At 43.0% G+C, this 23094-nt stretch overlaps 1 pseudogene; it reads right to left on the reverse strand.

The window, feature by feature from the left end:
- The window catches only part of LOC121273619, a 36701-nt pseudogene that overhangs the window by 10626 nt on the left and 2981 nt on the right, over positions 1 to 23094 (reverse strand).

Below are 23094 nucleotides of genomic sequence, written 5' to 3' on the forward strand. Positions count from 1 at the left end.
AAACATATTATAAGCGCTCAAATCTGTCCCGATTAAAAGTTCCAGCTGGTGGGAAGCTCTCTCCTTTACTTTGAGTCCATTTAACCCAATCAGAAACATATTGGACAATTTCTGGACCGTAACATATAAGCATTTGGGGTTCCCTTCAAAGGAGGAACCTCGGGTTCCTTTGATGTCATATTTCCCATTTTACTTTATAATATACACAAAAGAAAACACAGAAATTACTTACTTTTTACCTCCAGGGGACTCGAACCCCTGGGTATACTACTTCTACTTTTTTCCCATTTTCTTACCCAACTTCAAAGTTCCTGATTTAAGCTCCGGTTTTGCCGGTTTCAGTTTGTTCTTAGTACTTTGAGAAGCGGGGGGAGTGGCAGAGCCTGCTCTGCTGTTGTGACCTCCCATTTTGCTGAAAATAAAACATAATTAACAGCGCAGCGCTTTTCCTACCCTATGTGCTCACCGGTGTTTAAGAGTTCCTGAACAAGTCCTCCGATCCTTTGGGTCACTTAAGTCTCTTTGGTCGGTAGCTAACCTTTTACTCGCAGTCCCCCTTTCAGCTGGGACGCTAATTCACTGCAATCCCCCTCTCAGCGAGGATGCAGTTCGTACTCTCCCTAACTTAGGAGAGTTATTCCTCCCTTTCTCCGTGAGGGTTCTTTTTTAGAGATCCAATGGTCCAAAATTTTAACCACCTCTCCAACTTAAGAGGCTACTGGACTTCAGTCGAATCCCATCCTCGTCGCCAATTTGTCACGGAAAACAGAGTGAACACTCAGACCCAGGAGGTTTGTCTCGGAAGCCTTTATTGAATTGTGATATAACGGAGAGCCCAGCAGCATACAACGGAGCTAGCCGGCGCTCTGAGGAAGCATTAGAGTACACACATAGTTATAGCAAAAGCTTCCATAATTAATAACATTGAAATTTTATCTTTGGCATGCATACAATTGTTCTGCCTTAGTTTATAATTACGCAAAAACCTTGACTAGTTACACAAAACTTTGAGTATCCCATCTGGCGACTAGTCTTCTGGACGGACAACAGATAGCATGACTAGGCCCTGTCTCAGGTGCTGATAACAGACATCCTTACTTTGTTTCAAGGACTCTTGGTAGTTTGTTTATGATACTTGTTTTTCTTCCTCAACAATAGCTGACAGCGCAGGTTTCTCTGCTACTGGTGCAAGGAGACTTCGTTGTAGTATTCCATTATGGTTTAACCATTTAACCCTTTGTTATCCTGTAGATGTATTTTATTCTCCCACATATTGTCTTATAGTGTCATCCGAGGCTCAGTGAATTGCTCTTTCACCTCTGAGTCAGAAGATTGTTGGTTCAAGTCCCAGCGACCTGAGGACAAAAATCACATCCAACATTGCGAGTGCCAGTGCTGAGGGAGTGCTGCACTGTCAGAGCTGCTGTCTTTGGACAAGATGCTAATCAAGGACCCCGTCTGCTATTTGGACCACAATTTCGAAGAAAAGGGGTGTTACCCCCAGTATCTTGGCCAACATTGATCAATCAACATCGATAAAAACATATCATCTGTTCACTCTCACATTGCAGTTCATGGGATCTTGCTGAGTGTAAATTGGCTGCAGCCTTTCCTACATTAGAACAGTGACTACACTTCAAAGTACTTCATTGTCTGTAAAGCACTTTGGGATGTCATGTGATCAGGAAAGGCACATAAAAAATGCAAGTTTTTAAATTTAAGATTTATATTATCTTGTTATCTGAAACTTAATTAATTTCAGCCACCCGCAACTTACCATTTTATAAATTCATATTGGTTCAGACAAGAATTTAACCAATTAATGCAAAGGCAGAACTCTCCAGGTAGTAAATTTAAAAAGAAGTGTATTAAATGGAAAAATGTTTACTTAACAACTTTAAGACATGGACTTTTACAACTTCATGTGGGTGATCAGTCTGTAGAAGCGTAACCCCCTCTGGCTCCTTCTTTCACAGTAATTCTTGTGGAATTCACCCTCAGGAGTCTGGCTCCTTCTCTGACAGTAATTTCCTTGGAACTTGGCCTCGGGAGTCTTCAGTACTTGGCTAGCAAGGAAGACCTTCAGAACCTCTGCTTTTATCCCCAAAGTGACCATTACCTTACATCAGAGTTGGGCTGTTGTAACATGACAATTGGTCAGTTTGGTTACTAAATTAATTTAATTGGATCCCCAATTATTTACATCACTTTCTCTCATTATCTTAGACAAGAATACAATAGAACTGTTTCATACTATCTTTATCTGATTCTATGCCACCCTTATTCATCCAGATTCAAACATTGAGGCTAATAAGAGCTAGAAGGTCTCTCTTGCCAATACATTTATCCTCATTGCACATTCTTTACATACACAGAAATTAAGACTTTACATTTTCGCAGCAAATAAAACTCACTCTTTTACAATAACTTGATTCATTATTGATTCATTAACTGTCCCTCAATTAAGACTCACTACTTATTCAATCATCTGCTGCTGACTGGTAGTTAATTAAAATAGTAATTGCTGAGAAAAGAGAGATGTCGCAGCTTTTCATCTTACACTCACCAGGACATTCGCAAGAATACCAAATGTAAAGGAAACAACAATTTATACTTCATCAGAAGAGAGTGCTGATTGGTTGGAAAGTGGACACTGACATGGAGAATGCAAAGGTTAACTGATGAGTGACAGTTAACCACCAAGCTTTGTTTAAATTCATACCAGGTATGTTGACTCTGATTGGTCAAGGCATTTACCTGGGGAAGGAACCAGAGCACGGTTGTTATCTCTCTTGTTCAGCTGAAACAGGCGAAAGTGAGTCTATGTTCTGTCTGCAAAGAGCAGGGTCCTGTGTATTAATATATGTCGCTTCCAGTACACATGAGCGTGCCACACTGCAAGCTCGACTGACAATCTTAAATTGGTTGTCAGCACAAATCTCAGAACATTCAGGATTGTTTAGCAAATGTTGTCCAATCGCAGAATCACATCTAATGTTGGTCACTGTGTCTTGAGTTTTGTAAAACTCAGAATAACTGAATTGCATGATTTAATAATTATCTGTTTCATCACTGGGCTTTTAATACAAGATCAATATATTGTTAATGAAGAAAAGTTACAGGATGTGAAACAGCTGCAGGAAGTCTTATGTGAGAATTAAGATGGTTTCCTTGACCTTGTTACTTATAACAGTGAATACAGTATGAAAGTGATTGACTTTTTAAATTAAATGTGATTACCCATCCCTACCTCCAATTTCCTACATTACAACAGTGACTACACTTCAAAAGTGCTTCATCGGCTGTAAAACGCTTTAGGAGGTCATGAAAGGTGCTAAAGGAATGCAATTTTTTCCCCAATTGTCCACAAATTTGGATATATCACACTCAGTCCCACATCAACATCATTAATAAAGATGAAGTCTTAATTTTGTGGAATAACCATATCTTTCACATAATTTCAAATACTCTGTGAAAATCCAAACACACTATATCCTCACTATAGTCTAACCATGGTTCGAAACAAGTTGAACATAACCTCCCTGCTTTTCAATTCTATCCCTCTAGAATGGAATCCTATATCTGGGCCCCACAATTTAGGAAAGATGTGAAGTTCTTAGAGATACAGAGGAGGTGTACGAGAATGGCACCAGAGATGAAGGATTTCAGTCAGTTGGAGATTGGAGTAGCTGAAATTTCTCTTTCAACCCAAGAGTCATTCGGCAGAGAAGGAGGCCATTCAGCCCATTGAATTAATGCCCACTCTCTGTAGAACAAACCAGACAGTCCCAGTACTCGCTTCTATCCCCTTGGCCCTGCAAGTCTATTTTCTTTAATTGCCCAATCAATTCCATTTTGAAATCGCTCATTATCTCTACATCCACCACCCTCATAGGCAGTGAGTTCCAAGTCATCACCATTCACTGTGTAAAAATGTCCCCCTGCATCTCCTGCCCAAGACCTTAAATTTATGTCTCCCTCATCCTTGCACTATCAGCTGATGGGAACAGCTTTTCTTTGTCCACCTTATCAAAACCTGTCATAATCTTGTACACCTCTATCAAGTCTCCCCTCAATCTCCTTTGCTCCAAGGAGAACAACCCCAGCTTCTCCAGCCTAACCTTGTCACTAAAGAGCAGAAAGTATATATCTATAAATAAATATATATAAAGAGTGATGTGACTGCTGATGAGAGTGTTTGTTTGAACTGCAGGCACAAGTGTGATGTTTGGAATTTGAATCTTTCCTGAATGTTCTGGAACATTTCTTTGGAGCCTGGACTTTTCTGGAATCATCCGAGACTGCTGTTTGTCATCAGCCAGTCAAACTTGAATCTTTTACTGTTAGATGAAAAGAAACAAAAACACACCTTTCCACATTGAGACTTTTAATCACTGAAGTGTTTTGTTTGCTCACTGCAATTGAGAGTTGGAATTTTGTGGACAACTTCACCCTGATGAAGCAATAGAAATTGACAGAGAAATAGAAATTTGAAACGTGTTGGGAATATAACCTCAGAAGGGGTAAATAAGCCCCAGTGAATTATCCTCAGTGGAGGAAACTTGAATCCAAGTAATTTCTCAACCGTCATATCATCAGCATCATTTTCAGTTAATTTTGTAACATTACACAAACACCCTCAGGAAAGGAGCCGTTTTTGAATCACAGAAGGTCACCCTCAGCAAAGGAGACCAAAAAGACAATTCCTACTTTATCTAATTCCACAACAAAGACAACAGATCCTCGAAAAGGGGAAGAGTTGTTGACCTGGCAAGATCACCCTGACCGGAAAAAGCATCCTCGGAAAAGGAGCAAATTCTGAAACACAAGGACCATCCTCAACAGAAGAAACCTACAGCCTCCATTAACACCCTGAACCATATTGGGGCAGCTCAGTCCCATCAGAGAAAAGAATTTTAACACACAAAAGCTGGCCTCAACGGAAAAGTCCAACAAACTCTAGCAGCAGATTGGATCGATTTTAAGGGTGGGTCCCATTTTAATTGGTTTCTTAGTATATGAATATATACAAAATATTTTGGCCAAAACCTTCTGTCAAAATTATTTCCATTTTTGTCTCCTTTTGTTAACAAATAATGAGAACCAGACTAACCCACATCCTGAATTCCCTACTGGAACATCCTCATCAATTTCCTGGACAGGCCTCAAAGGCAAGGCAAACTCTACAATGGGGATGAATTCCATCTCCACTCCCACTGACCCAAAAGAGAATTTTGCAACGTCAGTAAGACTAATATATAAAATGATTCAAACGATCCACCGTTTAATGTGATTGGAAGAAGAAGTTGGTGCCCCGAAGGGAATTAGGAGATGAGCAGAACAATTAACACAATCAGTAAAACATGCGAAACTCACAGAGGAAACCACAAAAAAAGGGCAACAAATTGAGAAAATTGGGCCGACGAAATGAGACGAATCCTCATTGAACATTCCACAACAAATCGAAAGGAGATAATAAACAGAAGGAAACCATTCAAACTAATAGATTGGAGGAGGCTGTTTCAAAGGCATCGAACTGGAATAAAAAGAACCTGAAAAAAAATTTAGCTTTAGAACGTTTAATCAAAGTAAAAAAACCATCTCTTGCGCCTGCTTTTGGAAAGTGAGGTGTCCTGTTGTGATGGGTAAGGGTGAGGCGCTGTCCCAGAGCGTGAATGGCTGAAGCACACTTCCAACCACACCACCAGTGAACAGCTGGAAGACGGGCCTGGAACCCCAGAGCCTGAGTTGCCAAGGTCTCAGCACTCAATGGGTCAGGCTTCATCAAAAAGGATTCAAAATAATCCAACAAATCCACCTCAGACAATGATTCTCCAGAGCAGTCCTCGTGACACCGAGACTTTCTCTGTTCCATGAAAGGAAGATATGTCCGGACTCAGAAAACAAATCAGGACCAGAACTGACATCACAAACAGTCCTTCCACAATTGCCTCCGTCAATCTAATGAATGGTTGTGTGAAAAAAATGTAATCTGATGACTTAATTACAAAACAACTTCCATTACAAGAATAGGAATTCGATAAAATTAAACATCAAACCACAAAACATGTAATGGAAGCATCCTAACCCAAAAATATTAAACCTCCAACAAAATCTCCTCATACCAAAGCCACAAAAAGCCCAACCAACCCATTTCATATCAAATTTCCAAGGGGACCACCAACCTACCATGAAATAATGGGAAACCATTCGAGGCCATCAACCCAACTGAGACAAAGTAAAATCCAATTCCCATCGGCCCGAGGTCAATTACAGACCCCAACATGTACCCTAAGGAAGGGAGTGCAGCCCAAAACACCGTTCAGAGCAGTAACCAATAAAAATGAACCTGATACATCGGCCTCTGGGGGTGGAGACTGGAGTCAGCCACATTTACAGAGAATAACAGACAATAGCAAACCATCGGTGACTCTGATGCAAACTGTGGAGCCCCCTTTTCTGGAGTTGGGTCCACTCCAGCCACAAGGAGGGGTTCCCAGTGATATTGAAATGAGCATCTTGACAGTGCCGATGGGACTGGCAAACATAACATATCGAACAATATTTGCTGATCCTGAGCTGAGCACCAGAACAGACCCAACAGAACTTAGAGATTCCCCCTGCACCCCCCACACATTTTCAACACCTGAACAGACAAGTTGGAATCGAGCGAAACCATTAAAGACCCCAATCCAGGCAACAGGTTGGTCCAATATGGCTCAAGGTAGTGAGATCGATGAAATACAAATACCTGACCAGAAATATGAATCATCTAACTCACTGACTACAACATCGAAATGGAGACCTAGCCAACAAAGTAAAACAATAAACACAGTCACAAAACACCCCAGTACAAACCAAAAAGTTAGTATTTGGACAATAATCCCAGGGAAACCGATACTAATAATAGGGGATTCCAACCTCTGCAGGATTCAAAATTGCCCCAGTACAATAACTCAAACTGATTGCTTCCCAGCAGCCAAATGTATATATGTGACGGCGATCTTGGATAAACTACACTGCTGCCCAAACATAAAACAAATAATAATTTCAGTTGGAACAAACAAATTCAAACACCTCTCACCGCAATTAAACTACTTCAAATACTACTAAAAAGGGTGAAAAATAAATTTCCAAATGCCCAGACCGTGATCCCTGAACTAAACTATAGTAAAAATCTCCCACAATCACCAAAGGACACAATCATGGAATTAAAGAACAAACATATATCCCAGCAAAACCAAATATATCCTTTGGAGTAGAATCTGACAACATCCATTAGACTCAAAACACAACTAATTCTATTATCAACAGCTGGATGAACTGTTTAACCTAAAAGGGAATCAAATGCTAGAAAATGAGCCTCTAAATCTAAAGGAAACAATGATGAACATTTCTAAAACATTTAAACCCACATTAATACAGGAAAAAGTCCGAAACACAGGCTTAACTTTGGTCCCGGAAGTGAAACAGCCTCAAACAGACTTAAGACACATTTTACAGAAAAATTAAACTTCGAGACTTTTTCGGTGTCTCAATCTCAGAGAGGCAACAATTTACACCCAAATCAGACTGGATTCCACCGAAAAGTAAAATAAACCCAAAAATATTTCATTTCATCAAAACAACCCAATCAGAAACCAAGACGATTCCCCATTGAAAGGATAAACAAAACCTCACAATAAGAGAAAAACAAGCACTTGGGTAATTAACATCCCACACAGATATTGTTCTAAAACCAGCGGACAAAGGCAGCAATATTGTTATCGTGGATTGACAACAATACCTTTTTGAGGCTTATAGACGATTGAACAGTACAAATTACTATCCCAAATTTACTAAACCCATATATCAAGAAACACAAAAACAGGTTACAGACGTACTAATAAGACTTAAAAATTCAAAATACATGAATCAGAAACAAATGGAGAATCTAAGGGGACAGCACCCATACCTGTGAAAAAGTTACAGACTCCCCAAAATACATCAACATCCAGATACATGGACAATAGCAGGCCACATACCTCCAGGTGGACCAATTATTTTGGATTGTGGTAGTAAATCATACAAAATAGCAGAATGTATTGACTCATATCGAAACTCCTTAGTCCACAAACGTCCAAGATACATGTCATTTTGTAGAAACAGTGAATTCATTTACCATAACCTCAGATAGCATACTATTCACAATGGATATAGACAATTTATACACAAATATAGAAACAGATAGAGGAATTCTGGCTGTTCAAAATGCCTTCGAGAAATATCTGCAACTGGATAGACCAGACAAAATTATAATCTGATTATTACACCTAGGACTAACCAGGAATGATTCTGAATTTAACAAAGAATATTATCTTCAAGTTAAAGGGATGGTGACGGGTAAAAAATATTTGCACCATTGTATGCTAATATCTCTATGGCGGAATGGGAGGAAACTGTTTTTAAAAAAAAGGTCCAAGGAAACCATTATGCTATCATAGATCTTTAGATGGTATAAGTGGAGTTTGGTACCATAGCCAGTCAGAATTTGAGGATTTTGTCCACATTCTTAATAATCATCATCCATCCAGAAAGATCCAAGTCACAACCAATAAAGAAAAGACTGATTTTCTCGACACAACAATATTCAAATAATAGCAGGACCCCGAGATAGACAGACAGCAGCACCTTTGCAAAGAAGGTCTGGAGAGAGATGCAGTGGTTTCTGTCGAGGTTCATCCCGAGCAGTGCTGTGACACAGGATTCAGTGCTCTACGGGCTGTTCCCAGGGACACACACCGAAACAAATATCAACTGCAGCTGGAGGATCATCAACTCGGTGAAAGGTGCTCTTTGGTCTGCCTGAAACTTGTTGGTCTTCCAGTGCAAAAAGTTGTCCCCGACCGAGTGTTGCAGACTGGCACATTCCAAGGCCCAGGACTACGTGCTGAGGGACGCACTAAAGCTTGGGGCAGCCACCGCAAAAGCACAATGGGGAAAGGTCACAATCGAAGACCTTTCAGCCATAGTGCACCAAAGGGCTGGGAATTATATAGACCCCTCGGGCTGTATGACTCACATTGAATGTATGCAGTGAATATTACATGTATCCCAATTGTACTGAAGCATCTCAGAATGCAATATGATCTATGTCGATAACGTGAATCCCATTGCACTGTCGGACTGTCTGTAATGGCCATGTTGAAATGTCCAGAATGTTCATTGATTGTATTGAAACACCTCATGGTCTATGTGGAAAACTGGAATATGATTGCACTTTTTGTGATGGCAATTTTGAAATCTTTCGTAATGTTCTTTCAGATATTTTATGAATAAAGTATGTTTTTCCAAAAAATAGTCAGCAGCACCGAGAGGAGAGTATGGAAGGAGGACCCTGGGACAGGCAGTCAGCAGCACCTAGAGGAGAGTGTGAGAGGAGGACCCTGGGACAGGCAGTCAACATCAATTCAAGGAGAGTACAAGAGGGGGACATGTGTCTTCCTGTCTGAGTTGAAGTTTGCCGTCAAAGGGAAAGCAGGTGGTGATTGATCAGTATCTCTTTTGTGTCTCTTTTGATTGGCCAAGTGGTTTAAATCAGAAGACGTTATTACAGCTGAAGAGTACAGTTAAGAAATTCACTTTTAAAATTTAATATCCAAATTAATTAATTAAATAGAATAGAGATGGCCGGGCAGGTGATGTGTTGGAGCTGTAGTATGTGGGAGCTGGTGGACACCGGTACGATCCACGGTGACCACATCTGCAGCAAGTGTTGGCTGCTCGAGGAACTTCGGCTCAGAGTTGATGAGCTGGGGTCCGAGCTGCAGACACTGTGACACATCAGGGAGGGGGAGAGTTACCTGGACACTGTGTTCCAGGAGACAGTTACATCCCTTAGATTAATTACATCAAATTTGGACCGTGATCAGGAACAGGAGGGTGTGACTGTGAGTGACGCAGGTGTGGGGATCCAAAATTTAGCTTTGGAGGAGCCTCAGCCAGTGCCCTTGTCCAATAGTTACGGGGTTCCTGCTCCCGGTGGTCTGGATGAGGGCACAGACTGCAGGAAGGATGGACGAACTGACCACAGCATCATGGTACAGAGCGCCATTCAAGTGGGGGGAGAAAAGAGCAATGTAATAGGGGATAGCATAGTGACGGGAATAGATACTGTTCTCTGCAGCAAAGACAGAGAATCCCAAAGGCTGTGTTGCCTACCTGATGCCAAGGTTAAGGACATCTCTTCTGGGCTGGAGAGAAGCTTGGAGTGAGAGGGGAAGGATCCAGTTGTCATGGTCCACGTAGGTACCAAGGACATAGGTAGGACCAGGAAAGAGGTTCTGCTGAGTGACTACGAGCAGCTCGGGGCTAAACTTTGGCAGATGGAGTTTAATGTAGGAAAGTGTGAGGTCATGCACTTTGGTGGGAAGAATCAAAAGGCAGACTATTATTTAAATGGAGAGAGACTCCAAAAAAGTGCAGCACAGAGGGATCTGGGTGTTCTTGTGCATGAAACTCAAAAAGTTAGCATGCAGACGCAGCAAGTAATTAAGGAGGTAAACGGAATTTTGTTTGTATTGCTGGGAGTTGGAGCTTAAAAATAGGGAAGTCTTGTTACAACTGTACAGGTTGTAGGTGAGGCCGCACCTGGAGTACTGTGTACAGTTTTGGTCCCCATATTTAAGAAAGGATATATTGGTATTGGAGGCAGTTCAAAAGAGATTCACTAGGCTTATTCCTGGGATGAATGGGTTGACTTATCAAGAACAGCTAAACAGGTTAGGCCTTTATTTGTTAGAGTTTAGAAGAATGAGGGTGATTTTATTGAAACTTACAAGATTCTGAGGGTGCTTGACAGGGTAGATGTTGAGAAGATGGTTCCACTAGTGGGGGAATCTCGAACTAGGGAACATAGTTACAGAATGAGGGGACAATCACTTAAAACTGAGATGCGAAGGAATTTCTTCTCTAAGAGGGTAGTGAATGTCTGGAATTCTCTACCCCAGGGATTGTGGAGGCTAGATCACTGAAAGTATCTAAAGAGGAGGCAGATAGACTTTTGAAATATCGGGGAGCTGAAGGCTATGAGGAGCTGGCACGAAAGAGGAGTTGAGGCCTGGGGCAGATCAGCCATGATCTTATCAAATGGTGGGGCAGGCGTGAGGGGGTGAATGGCCTACTCCTGCTCCTATATCTTATGTTCTTAAACATAACACCTTTATCATTTTATGTTTTAAACCCTCCAGAGAACCTGTCTTCTGTTAACATTTGTCCAGCTGAATTAAATCATTGACACACACACACAGACACACAGTCTTCTTCACAAAATAACACAATATTCCCCAAGAATATTTTTTTTAAAAAAAACCTCATTCCTCACACCGTGGGGACCACTGGGAATTTCTTCCTCCCGCTTAAAGCTGGGCAAATTGTCCAACTTCTTTTCTCCTCACACGAACTGAAGTGAGCAGTGGCCTACGGAAGATTAAATCTATAACTGTCTTCTGTGAGAAACAACCAGATAAATTCACAAAAAAACCTTTAACATGTACAGCCCATCTCCATGACAAAGTGGCACACTTTGGGAAGTTCCAAACAGAAATGCAAACTAAATAGCTTTTGCCTTTAAAACACCCTTTCATATTATGATCCATATGAAATATGAACCAATATATTTGCAATAAGGTTCAAAGAGCATCAGCCCACTGGAAGCAAAGTCATGAGACCAGCCAGTCCAGCAGAAAGAAACCTTCCGACCCTCCCACTTCACCAACTGTCAGAATGAACATGGTTCAGTCCTGGACGTGATGAACAGCAGCAATAACAGCAGAATCCAAACACTATAATCATCTGTGTCCTCAGTGGTGTCTCAGCAAGTGGGGTGAATGAGAGAATACCTCCTCACACTCAGAGCAGGTGAATGGCCTCTCCCCATTGTGATCTTGCTGTTCTTGCAGAAGATTCAATGAGTGTTTGAACAGCTTTCCACAACTGGAGCAGGCGAATGGCCTCTCCCCAGTGTGAACTCGCTGGTGTATCTTTAGGTGGGATAACTGACTGAATTCTTTCTCACACTCAGAGCAGGTGAACGGCCTCTCCCCAGTGTGAAGTCGCTGGTGTGTCCGCAGATTGGATAAACAAGAGAATCCCTTCCCACAGTCAGAGCAGGTGAATGGCCTCTCCCCGGTGTGAATCCGCTGGTGTGTCTTCAGGTTGGATGAATCACTGAATCCCTTCCCACACATGGAGCAGGTGAATGGTCTCTCCTTGGTGTGAACTCGCTGGTGTGTCTTCAGGTTGGATGACCAAGTGAATCTCTTCCCACACTCAGAGCAGGTGAAGGGTCTCTCCTCAGTGTGAACACGTTGGTGTATCTGCAGGTTTGATAAGCAAGTGAATCCCTTTCCACACTCAGGGCAGGTGAATGGCCTCTCCCCAGTGTGAACTCGTTGATGTGTCCGCAGATTGGATGCATCACTAAATCCCTTCCCACACACAGAGCAGGTGAACGGCCTCTCCCCAGTGTGAACCCGCTGGTGTGTCTGCAGACTGGATAACTGAGTAAATCCCTTCCCACATTCAAAACAGACGAACGGCCTCTCCCCAGTGTGAATGCGTCGATGAATCTCCAGCGCAGAGGGAGATTTGAATCCCTTCCCACAGTCCCCACATTTCCACAGTTTCTCCATGGTGCGCGTGACCTTGTGTCTCTCCAGGTTCGATGATCAGTTGAAGCCTCATCCAAACACTGAATGCAGTCCACTCTCTCCCCACTGTGAATGATGTGATGTTTTTTCAGACTGTGTAACTGATGAAAGCTCTTTCCACAGTCAGTGCACTGGAACCCTCTTGCTTGGGTTTGTGTGTCTCAGGCCTTTTCCAATCACACTGATGTTGAAAATCGATGAAATTCAGTTCCCAGGAATCAACTGACTTTGTCAGATCTTAACATGATGGTCGGCTCGGGATTTTTGTCTGCACATCCTCCCTTTCTAATGTCCTGTAAAAGGAGTTTACAAGGGTCATCACTGTCAGCACAGGATAGAAATTCAGAACAGGCAATTCTCGTCTCTATGGAACATTCTTTCCTCTCTCATTTCCCAAAAGCTGTAAATCTCCATCCCACGCACTCTCCCTCCATTCTCATTCTGCTTGCCGAGAGACACATGCTCACTGCTTCTACAGATACATTTAGTGGACTCAAAATGTGTGCAGTATACCGGTCTGTATAACTTGATGAGAGGTACCTAGGGGATGTGAGGGTGAAATTTATTTGGACAGTGATTCTTCATGATCTGGAACTCTCTGCCTATTATGGTGCTGGAAATGGAGACAATCAATGATTTCAAAATAAAATTGGATGGGCACTTGAAGGAAATAAACTTACAGGCGAACGGCAGGGGTTGGGGAGAGGGGGAATGGGACAGACTGGATTGCTCTCCAGAGAGTCGGCATGGACTCAAGTTGTCGAATGGACTCCTTCTGGATCTAATGACGCTCTGACTGGGAATATATAAGGTAGCTACAGTAATATATTACAGGACTAGAAAGAAGAATACATGAATTTAAATGGCCATAAATAACATATCTTATCGGTACCATATAACAAAAATAGACATATCTCTGTCCTATGTTAATTTGCTGTCCCCTTCAATATCAGCCATCTCGTGGGGAAACCATCCCTTTAATTGTGAACATTGGGAAAGAGACCATCCTTTTAGCCAGACAAATAAATGTATCAAGCTGAGGGAGCAAAGGATGTCAATGTCTTTAAGAGAGAGAGAGGGAGACCTGGGCCAACATTTCCAGAGTCTGCACCCTCCCTGGATTCACTTCCTTTCCCTTCAGTTCCTGCAAGTCAACAATTTCCCCCCAGAATGAGAAAAGAAATGGAAAGGGGGAGAATAGAAACTGTTTTACTCACAGATGTTGGACACAGGAGGAACTTTTAGTCTGTGTGAAGCTCACTCTTCATTCACACAAAGCCCGCGCTCTGATTGGCTGGAGGACAAGAGTCCTTCCGGTGCTGCAGACTTCCCATTGGTCAATTCCCCACCTGAAGACAATAAGGGGCGGAGCCTCACATTGGAGAGACTTTGCCCACCCCCCTTCTCCCACTCCCAGCCGCGCTGAGCTATTGTCCAATGGGAAAGGCTGGAAGACGCAACAGACAATGACCCCCGATCAATCAGAGCGCGGGCTTTGTGTCGATTCCAACCTCACCGCCCCACATGCGCATTCATGACAAAAACCCGCAGGCTCACATGCGCAGCTTCCCCACACCCTTGGACATGCGCAGTCCCGGGCCGCTCACCCGCGCGGCGGAGGGAGCGGTTTCCCCAGCGCGATGGATTGTGGGAGTTGCGGTCGCCATTACTCATCCTGAGCCCAATCTCCAAAATCTTGGGACTGGGATGGAAAATGGGAGTGAGGGTGGGGATGGGGGGCTCAGTGGCCCCACCCTGACGCAAAGTACATCTGAATAGCCACTGGTTTTGATTGTGACACCCCCTTAGCAAAAGAGTTTGTTAACTTCAGGCATAAAGATTTAGACACTTGGGTGACATATCGGGGAGGGCAATAGGTGAGTGTGAAACTGAAGCAAAGAGTCAGCACCTTCAGGGGAGGAGAAATGGGGATAAAGAAGGAGGATAGAAGGATGATAGTAGGATCAATAGGGAGGAGGGAGTGTGTGAGGGGCAGAGGTTTATAGTTTGAGATGGAATGTGAGTTTCTATCATGTAATCATGATATTGTACAACTCCATCAAACGTTTGTCAAATTTTTTTTTCAGCATAATCCTGTGAATCACCACGAGACATCATATTATGTTAAAGGAGCAGCATAAATACACAAGGTTGTTTTATTCACGGCTGCCACTTGAACTCCCCCACTGCCCCCAACTCCAAGACCCCTATCATGAACAATCTGATCAACTGTCTCATTCTCACAGCATAGCCCAACACAGTGCACCAATTCAAAGTGAATCTCCTGTTGGACAGTTTGTTAATTTCAGGTGGAAAGATTCAGACACCTGGGTGAAATATTGGGGAGCGAAAGAGGTGAGTGTGAAACTGAGCCTCAGAATCAGCACCTTCGGGGAGGAGAATTGGGGAAAAAGCAGGAGAAAGATCATCGAATGAATTAGGGTTACAATCAATAGAGCGGAGGAAGTGTGTGGGTGACAGAGATTTATAGTTTGAGAAGGATACATATGTTTCATGAGAACTAGAATTCTCAGTTCCGAATTTCTATCGTGTACTGACAGTGATGACTTGATGATATCAACCCTATCGCCCCCTGTCATAATCTTAAAGTCTTCTATCAGGTCAGCCCTCAGCCTCTCTTTTCTTGAGAAAGTATTCCCAGCCTGTTCAATCTATCCTGTAACTTAAACACTCTCAGTTCTGGTATCATCCCTGTGAATCTTTCTTGCACATTCTTGAGGCTCTCTCTCAGTGTTAAAGGGGTATGTACATAAAATTGGTCGCAGGTACCTAATCACTGAATTCCAAATTGAACCCCTAAATTTGAAATTGACCCTCTCAAATGCATTAATTTGAAAGAGACTTAACCATCAGGCAAGAGCGGACTCTGAAATAACAAATTATATCAGTGATCATTTAAAGAAAAAGGCATTCTTCTGAAATACACCATCTACTTTCCCCACCTCAATTGTGCGATCACCCCAGGTAGAAGTGTGAATCTTCCTCAGGTTCCTGAACCAACAAGGATTTCCCACAATCCTGTCCCGGGGTCACTCAGTACCTCCACCGCTGGAGTCCAACTCGCAAACCCAAGATGATTCTCAAAACCCAATTTTCATCCTTAAATTAGCATTACCACATCTTGAAAGAGGCTTGTTGTCATTAGACCATTGATCTTTGTTGTTTTTAATTTTGTTGTTAACTTTGTTGTTGGGTTAATTTTATTGGATTTAATCATTTTCGTACAATGTTCCATGGAGCAGAACAATGGAACCATTGCTGCATCCAGAGAGAACTACAGGAAGGCTGTTGACTATAATTGGTCATGCAAAGCTTTGTTCAATGTTTAAATTTTCAGAGGAGCGGAGACATTGTTATATTGGTCACACAGAGCTGAACAGAAACCCGTCTCTTTAAATACAGATACAGGGAAGAGGCTGAAATGAAATCTGTCCCTTTTAACCTGCACAAAAGCACGAGGGTGAGATTCCTAGGCTGCAGAAGGAGTCCATTCGGCCCATTGTGTCCCTGCCATCTCTTTGAAAAGACTCTGATTCATCCAACTGCTCTGCTCTTTCCCCACAGCCCTGCAAATTCTTCCCCTTCAAGTATCTACTCTTTTGAAAGATACTATTGACTCACTTTCTGTTGAAGAGCCTGCCAACCCCTCTCACCCATTTTCCCTAAAGTGCAGAAACCTAATCATTTCTGTCCTCGGCCTGCTGCAATGTTCCCGAGAAGCCCAACACAAGCTGGACAAACAACACCTCATCCTCCGATGATGCACTTTACAGCCTTCTGGACTCAACATTGAGTTCAACGACTTCAGACCATCAACTCTGTCCGCTGTTTTGATTTTTTTTTGCCAAGTGCCAGTCTGCATCTTGTTTTCATGTTTTTGCTTTCAGACAGAGCTGTCCTTTATTCTGCCATTAACACTTACTCTGGACCAATGCTTTGTTTCTTTATTACAACCATCATCACTTCCTTTGTCTTTTGTTCCATGATATTTTTGTTATTTAATCTTGCCTGCCCTCTAACCAATCCCTGACTTTCCCTTTTGTTCTACTGGACCCTCCCCCCTTTCTCAACACCATCAAACCCATCACATTTCTCCCTCTCTGAAATTCTGAGGAAGAGTCATATTGGACTCAAAGCATTAGCTCTGTTTCTCTCACCAAAGATGCTGCCAGACCTGCTGACATTTTCCAACACTTCCTGTATTTATTTTAGATCTACCTGTAGTGGTAGGAAAAACACTATTTCTTATACAGGATAAAATAAATGTACTTCATCAGCTTTTGTGGATCATTTCAGTAGAAATGTGCACTCCCAGGCTCAAAGAGCATCAGCCACTGGAAGCAAAGTTGTGAGACCGGCCAGTCCAGCAGAAAGAAACCCTCCGACCCTCCCACTTCACCAAGTGTCAGAATGAACATGGTTCAGTCCTGGATGTGATTAACAGCAGCAAAAACAGCAGAATCCAACCCCTAGAATCACTTGTGAACTTGCTGGTGCCTCAACAGGTGGGATGACTGATTGAATACCTTCCCACACTCAGAGCAGGTGAACGGCCTCTCCCCAGTGTGAACTCGCTGGTGTTTACGTAGGTCGGATGAATTACTGAATCCTTTTCCACACTCGGAGCAGGTGAACAGTATCTCCCCGGTGTGAACTCGCTTGTGCTTATGCAGGTCGGATGAATGATTGAATGCCTTCCCACACTCGGAACAGGAGAATGGTGTCTCGCCAATGTGAACTCGCTGGTTTCGCAGCAGGTTGGATGAATCAATAAATGCCTTTCCACACCCAGAGCAGATGAATGGTCTCTCCCCAGTGTGAATTCAGTTGTGTTTATGCGGGTCAGATGAATTACTGAATCCCTTCCCACATTCAGAACAGATAAATGGCCTCTCCCCAGTATGAATTCGCTGGTGTGATTGCAGGCTGGATAACTGACTGAATCCATTCCCACACACAGAGCAGGTGAATGGCCTCTCCCCAGTGTGAACTCACTGGTGTGTCAGCAGGTTGGATGAATGAGCGAATCCCTTCCCACACACAGAGCAGATGAATGGCCTCTCCCTAGTATGACTGCATCGGTGAGCTTTCAGTACAGAGGGGGATCTAAATCCTTTCCCACAGGCCCCACATGTCCACAGTTTCTCCATGATGCGGGTGTACTTGTGTCCCTCCAGATCCGATGGTCAGTTGAAGCCTTGTCCCCACACAGGACATGTACAGTGACTCTCCTCACTGTGAATGTTGTGATGTTTTTTTCAGACTGTGTAACTGGTTAAAGCTCTTTCCCCAGTCAGTGCACTGGAAACACTCTCACTCGGGTGTGTGTGTCTCGGTGCTTTTCCAGTCACACTGATGTTTAAAATCTTTTGGAGCAGACAGAACAGACAAACGTCTCTCCTTCTAGATTCAAAGGCCGATGATATTCAGGTCCCAATGAATTGAGTGACTCTGTCAGATCACGATGTTTGGTTTGGGATTTCTATCTGGAAATACTCCTCTTCTAATATCCTGTAAAAGGAGTTCACAGAGTCATCATTCTGCCTCCATTCTCACTCTGCTGTAATATATACCCAACATTGTTGCACTAAAACTGTGTGTAATACACAGAACTCTATCACATAATTAGAGATATGTGGGGCTGTGGAGAGGAACTTTATTTCAGGAGCAAGTGGTGATGATCTGGAATCCACTGCCTACAGGAATGGTGGATGCAGAGATGGTCAATAATTTAAAAATGAAACAGAAGCAAAAATATCTGGAAAAACTCAGCAGGTCTGGCAGCATTTGCGGAGAGGAATACAGTTAATGTTGCGAGTCTGTATGAGTCTTCATCAGAATTAAATTGGATGGACACTTGAAGGGAATAAACTTGCAGAAGAATGGGGAGATAGAGGGGAAATGGGACTGACTGGATTGCTCTACAGAGAATCGCATGGACTCAAGTTGTCAAACGGGCTCCTTCTGTGCTGTACTGACTCTATGATTGCAAATATATAACGCAACTACAGTCCTATATCGCAAGACTGGAAAGGATAATAAATGGACTCAATTACAGAACTATAAATTATAGATCTAAAGAGTCCCCTATCACAACATTAGACATATCTATGTGCTCCATTATTATATTGTCCAGAGGGGCAAAATACTTACAAAATAAAGTATGGGACACTTCAGCCGTTGGGCTGGAAGCATGGGCGATGGGGCCGGGGGGATGGTGGGATGCTGGTGACCAAGAAAGTGGGTTAGGGTGGGTTTTGGTTTCAAGGAGAGGGGGTGGGGAGAAGGGTTCTTGAGACAATAATTGTGGGAGGGGTGGAGTTTAAAATCAACCAAAACTTACAACTCATCTTCTTCAGTCACAACATCATCGCTCTGCTGGCCAACTCACTGACTTGCAATTCCACTGGAATCACTAAAAACTCACTCTGGAGAGTCCTGGGATCAGTTAACCACAGGTTGTCCTAGAAATACGGGACAAAAGGCAAATTAATAAGCAATCCCTTAAAATACAGGACAGTTAATCACCCTGAAATTGTCCCCTTAAATGTCAGCCATCTCCTGGGGAAACCACCCCTTTAATTGTGAACATTAGGAAAGAGACCAACCTTTTGGCCAGACAAATAAATATGACAAGCTGAGGGAGCAAAGGATGTCAATGTCTTTAAGAGGGAGAGAGATCTGGGCCAACCTTTCCAGAGCCTGCACCCTCCCTGGATTCACTTCCTTTCCCTTCAGTTCCTGCAAGTCAACAATTTGCCCCCAGAAAGAGAAAAGAAATGGAAAGGGGGAGAAAATAAATTGCTTTACTCACAGATGTTGGACACAAGAATAAATTTTAGTCTGTGTGAAGTTCAATCTTCATTCACACCAAGCCCGAGCTCTGATTGGCTGGAGGACCAGAGTCCTTCCGGTCCTCCAATTCCCCCCATTGGTCAATCCCTCAACATGAAGGTTACGGAGGGTGGGTTTTTAACATATTATCCACTCTCAAGTTTAGGTTAAAGATCTTACTGCACAAACAGCCACACTTATAAATATAGAGCTAGCTCAGAATCAGAGGAGAGTGGGCAAAGGCCAGGAAATGGTCAAATTAAAACCTGCCCAGAATGCAGCAGGATAGGCTGAGAAAGTTGATGCTGAGCTGAAAGGGGCCAGGGTACACACAGACTCTGATCATAAGGGGTTTGTGTACACACAAACTCTGACCGAAAGGGGTCTGTGTACACAGGCCCTGACCAAGAGCGTTCTGCGTAGACACAGACTCTGACTGAAAGGGGTCTGCATAGACACAGAATCTGATTGAAAGAGTTTTGTGTACACATACACACAGCCACTGATCAAACAGCGTTTGTGTACACATATACACAGCCACTGAACTAAAAGGGTTTGTGTGAACTGAAGGAGTTGCATAAGTGTGGACCATGTGTCTGATGCCCATGTCATTTGAGGGGGTTGAGGTTGTATTTGGAAGGTGCTGTCAAAGGATCTCTGGCAAGTTGCTGCAGTGTATCATGTGGATGGTACACACTGCAACCACAGTGTATTGATAGCGGAGGGACAGCATGTTTAAGATGGTCGGTGGGGTGCCAATCAAGTGGGCTGCTTTGTCCTGGATGAAACAGACTCTTCAACGTGAGAAGACTGGCCAATAAATAATCATTGTTTTGCGAAAGCACTGGGACCCAGTAAATTTAAATAATTTCAGTCCGTTTGCTCTTCAAAGTTATATTGGAACCAATCACATGAGATGTTTGTATTTGAATTGAATGTCTTGGTTCCTCACTCGGACACCTGACTAACAAAGGGCAGTGATTGGACAATAACTGGAAACAATGAGCTGAAATGTTCTTCTGTGAATGAAACTGTTTCCCTTTTACACAGAATGGACAATGTCAGAGTTAAAAGCAATACCAGAACCAATTATGTTGAAAATACAGCACAGAATAAGGCCATTCAGCCCACCCAAACCATGCCAGTTTCACTTGAGAATCCTCTCATCCTTTCTCATCTCACTCTATCAGTGAATCCTTCTGCTCATTTCTTCCCCATGTGTTTACCCAGCTTCCCTTCAAATGTATCTATGTTATTCACCTCCACCACTCCCTGTGGTAGCAAGTTCCACATTCTCACCACACTCTGGTAAAGAAGTTTCTCCTGAATTTCCGATTAGATTTATCAGTCACTATCTTATGTTGATGGCCTCTAGTTTTGCTCTTCCCCCTACAAGTGGAAACATTCTCTGTGTCTATCAAAACCTTTCAGAATTTTAAAAACCTCCATTATCCCTCATGTGATTGGTTCCAATATAACTTTGAAGAGCAAACGGACTGAAATTATTTAAATTTACTGGGTCCCAGTGCTTTCGCAAAACAATGATTATTTATTGGCCAGTCTTCTCACATTGAAGAGTCTGTTTCATCCAGGACAAAGCAGCCCACTTGATTGGCACCCCACCGACCATCTTAAACATGCTGTCCCTCCGCTATCAATACACTGTGGTTGCAGTGTGTACCATCCACATGATACACTGCAGCAACTTGCCAGAGATCCTTTGACAGCACCTTCCAAAGACAACCTCTTGTCTTTCCAAGAGAGAAGTGACCCAGCCTATTCATCATCTCCAGATCGGTTATTCCTATGCTATAAACTTCTGTGCCCCAGACATCCCCTCCCACTATTAATTTTAACCCTTTTTTCATCCTACTATCCTCCTCCTGCCTTTTATCTAATTCTCCTCTCCTGAAGGTGCTGACTCTCGGGTTCAGTTTCACACTCACCAATTGCCCTCCCCAATATGTCACCCAGGTGTCTGAATCTTTACACCTGAAGTTAACAAACTGTTTTGCTAAGGGGGCGTCACAATCAAACCCAGTGACTACCCACATGTATTTTGTGTCAGGTCGGGGTCACTGCGCCCTACACCCCCACTTTCCATCCCAGTCCCAGGAGTTTGGAGACTGGGCTCCAGATGAGTAATGGCAGCCGTAGCTCCCACAATCCCCTGCGCTGAGGAAACTACTCTATCCGCCGCGCAGGCGGACGGCCCAGGTCTATATATATCCATTCGGTCCATCACAGCCCTGGCATCTCTTTGAAAGGACTCTCTGATTCATCCAACTGCTCTGCTCTTTCGCCACAGCCCTGAAAATTCTTCCCTTGCAAGTATTTACCCTTTGGAAAGGTATGATTGAATCTGCTTTCAGGCAGATCAGTACAAGTCACTGTGTCAAAAAATAAAATCTCATCTCCCCTCTAGCTCTTTTGCCAATTACCTTAGAGGGACTCACTTTCTGTTAAAGAGCCTGCCAACCCCACTTTCCTTAAAGTGCAGAAATCTAATCATGAAAAGTCCAGAAAAATCAAATATTTTTACGAATAAAAGTTTATTAATGAAACAGAACATGGTTAGAAAACATAAAATTACTTGAGGATCAAAGACAACCAGAGTAAAAGGATGTGCACAATGTTCTGGACCCAAATGGTTTCTCTTCAATTCCTCTGTACCCTGTTCCTGTGACTCCCCACTTTGGACACAGGGGCACTGAACCCCAGGGGTCCCATCGCCCTCTCCTGAGCCCCGAGGTGCAAGATTTCCTGGGCATCTTTCCATTTGCTTTTGTATAATTGAGCCGTCAAAAGTTCTTTAAATCTCACAACTGTGGATTCCTCGGCTCAAGCTTGAGTGTCACTGCCTTTTTGCTCCAACTGTGACCAGACAGACTGCATTCCTCCAGCCTGCTCCCACAGCTTCCTGATCGCTTTTTTCAAGGTAACTGTTCAAGCTGACCAACTTGGCTGCTGAAATACTCGATGCATTGACTGGAATGGCTTTTGAGACAGTAGGCGCATTGGTTGCAATTCTGCAAAATTCCCCAGATTTTGGAAGTGTCTGGAAAGGCAACTCGAGTATTCAAGAAAGGAGGGAGACAAAGTAGGAAACCTAGTTAGCCTCATATCTGTCATAGGGAAAATATTATATTAATAAGGAGGTTATAGCTGGGCAGTAAGAAAATCAGAATACAATCAGGCAGAGTCAACGTGGTTTTGTGAAAGGGAAATTGTGTTTGGCTAACATATTAGCGTTCTTTGAGGAAGTAAGAAGGAAGGTGGATAAAGGGGAACATGCAGATGTGGTGTACTTGGATTTCCAAAAGGCATCTGATATGGGTGCAACATCAAATGTTACTACACATAATAAGAGTTTCTGGTACTGGAGATAAGATATTAGCTCGGGCAGAGGATTAGTTAGCTAACAGGAAGCAGAATAGGAACAAATGGGTCATTTCTGGATTGGTAAGCTCCAACCAGCGGATTGCCACAGGGTTCAGTGCTGGTCTCTCAACTATTTACAATCTATCTCATTGGCTTGGATGAAGGGACT

The sequence above is a fragment of the Carcharodon carcharias genome (assembly GCF_017639515.1).
Source record: "Carcharodon carcharias isolate sCarCar2 chromosome 27 unlocalized genomic scaffold, sCarCar2.pri SUPER_27_unloc_1, whole genome shotgun sequence".
NCBI lineage: Eukaryota > Metazoa > Chordata > Chondrichthyes > Lamniformes > Lamnidae > Carcharodon > Carcharodon carcharias.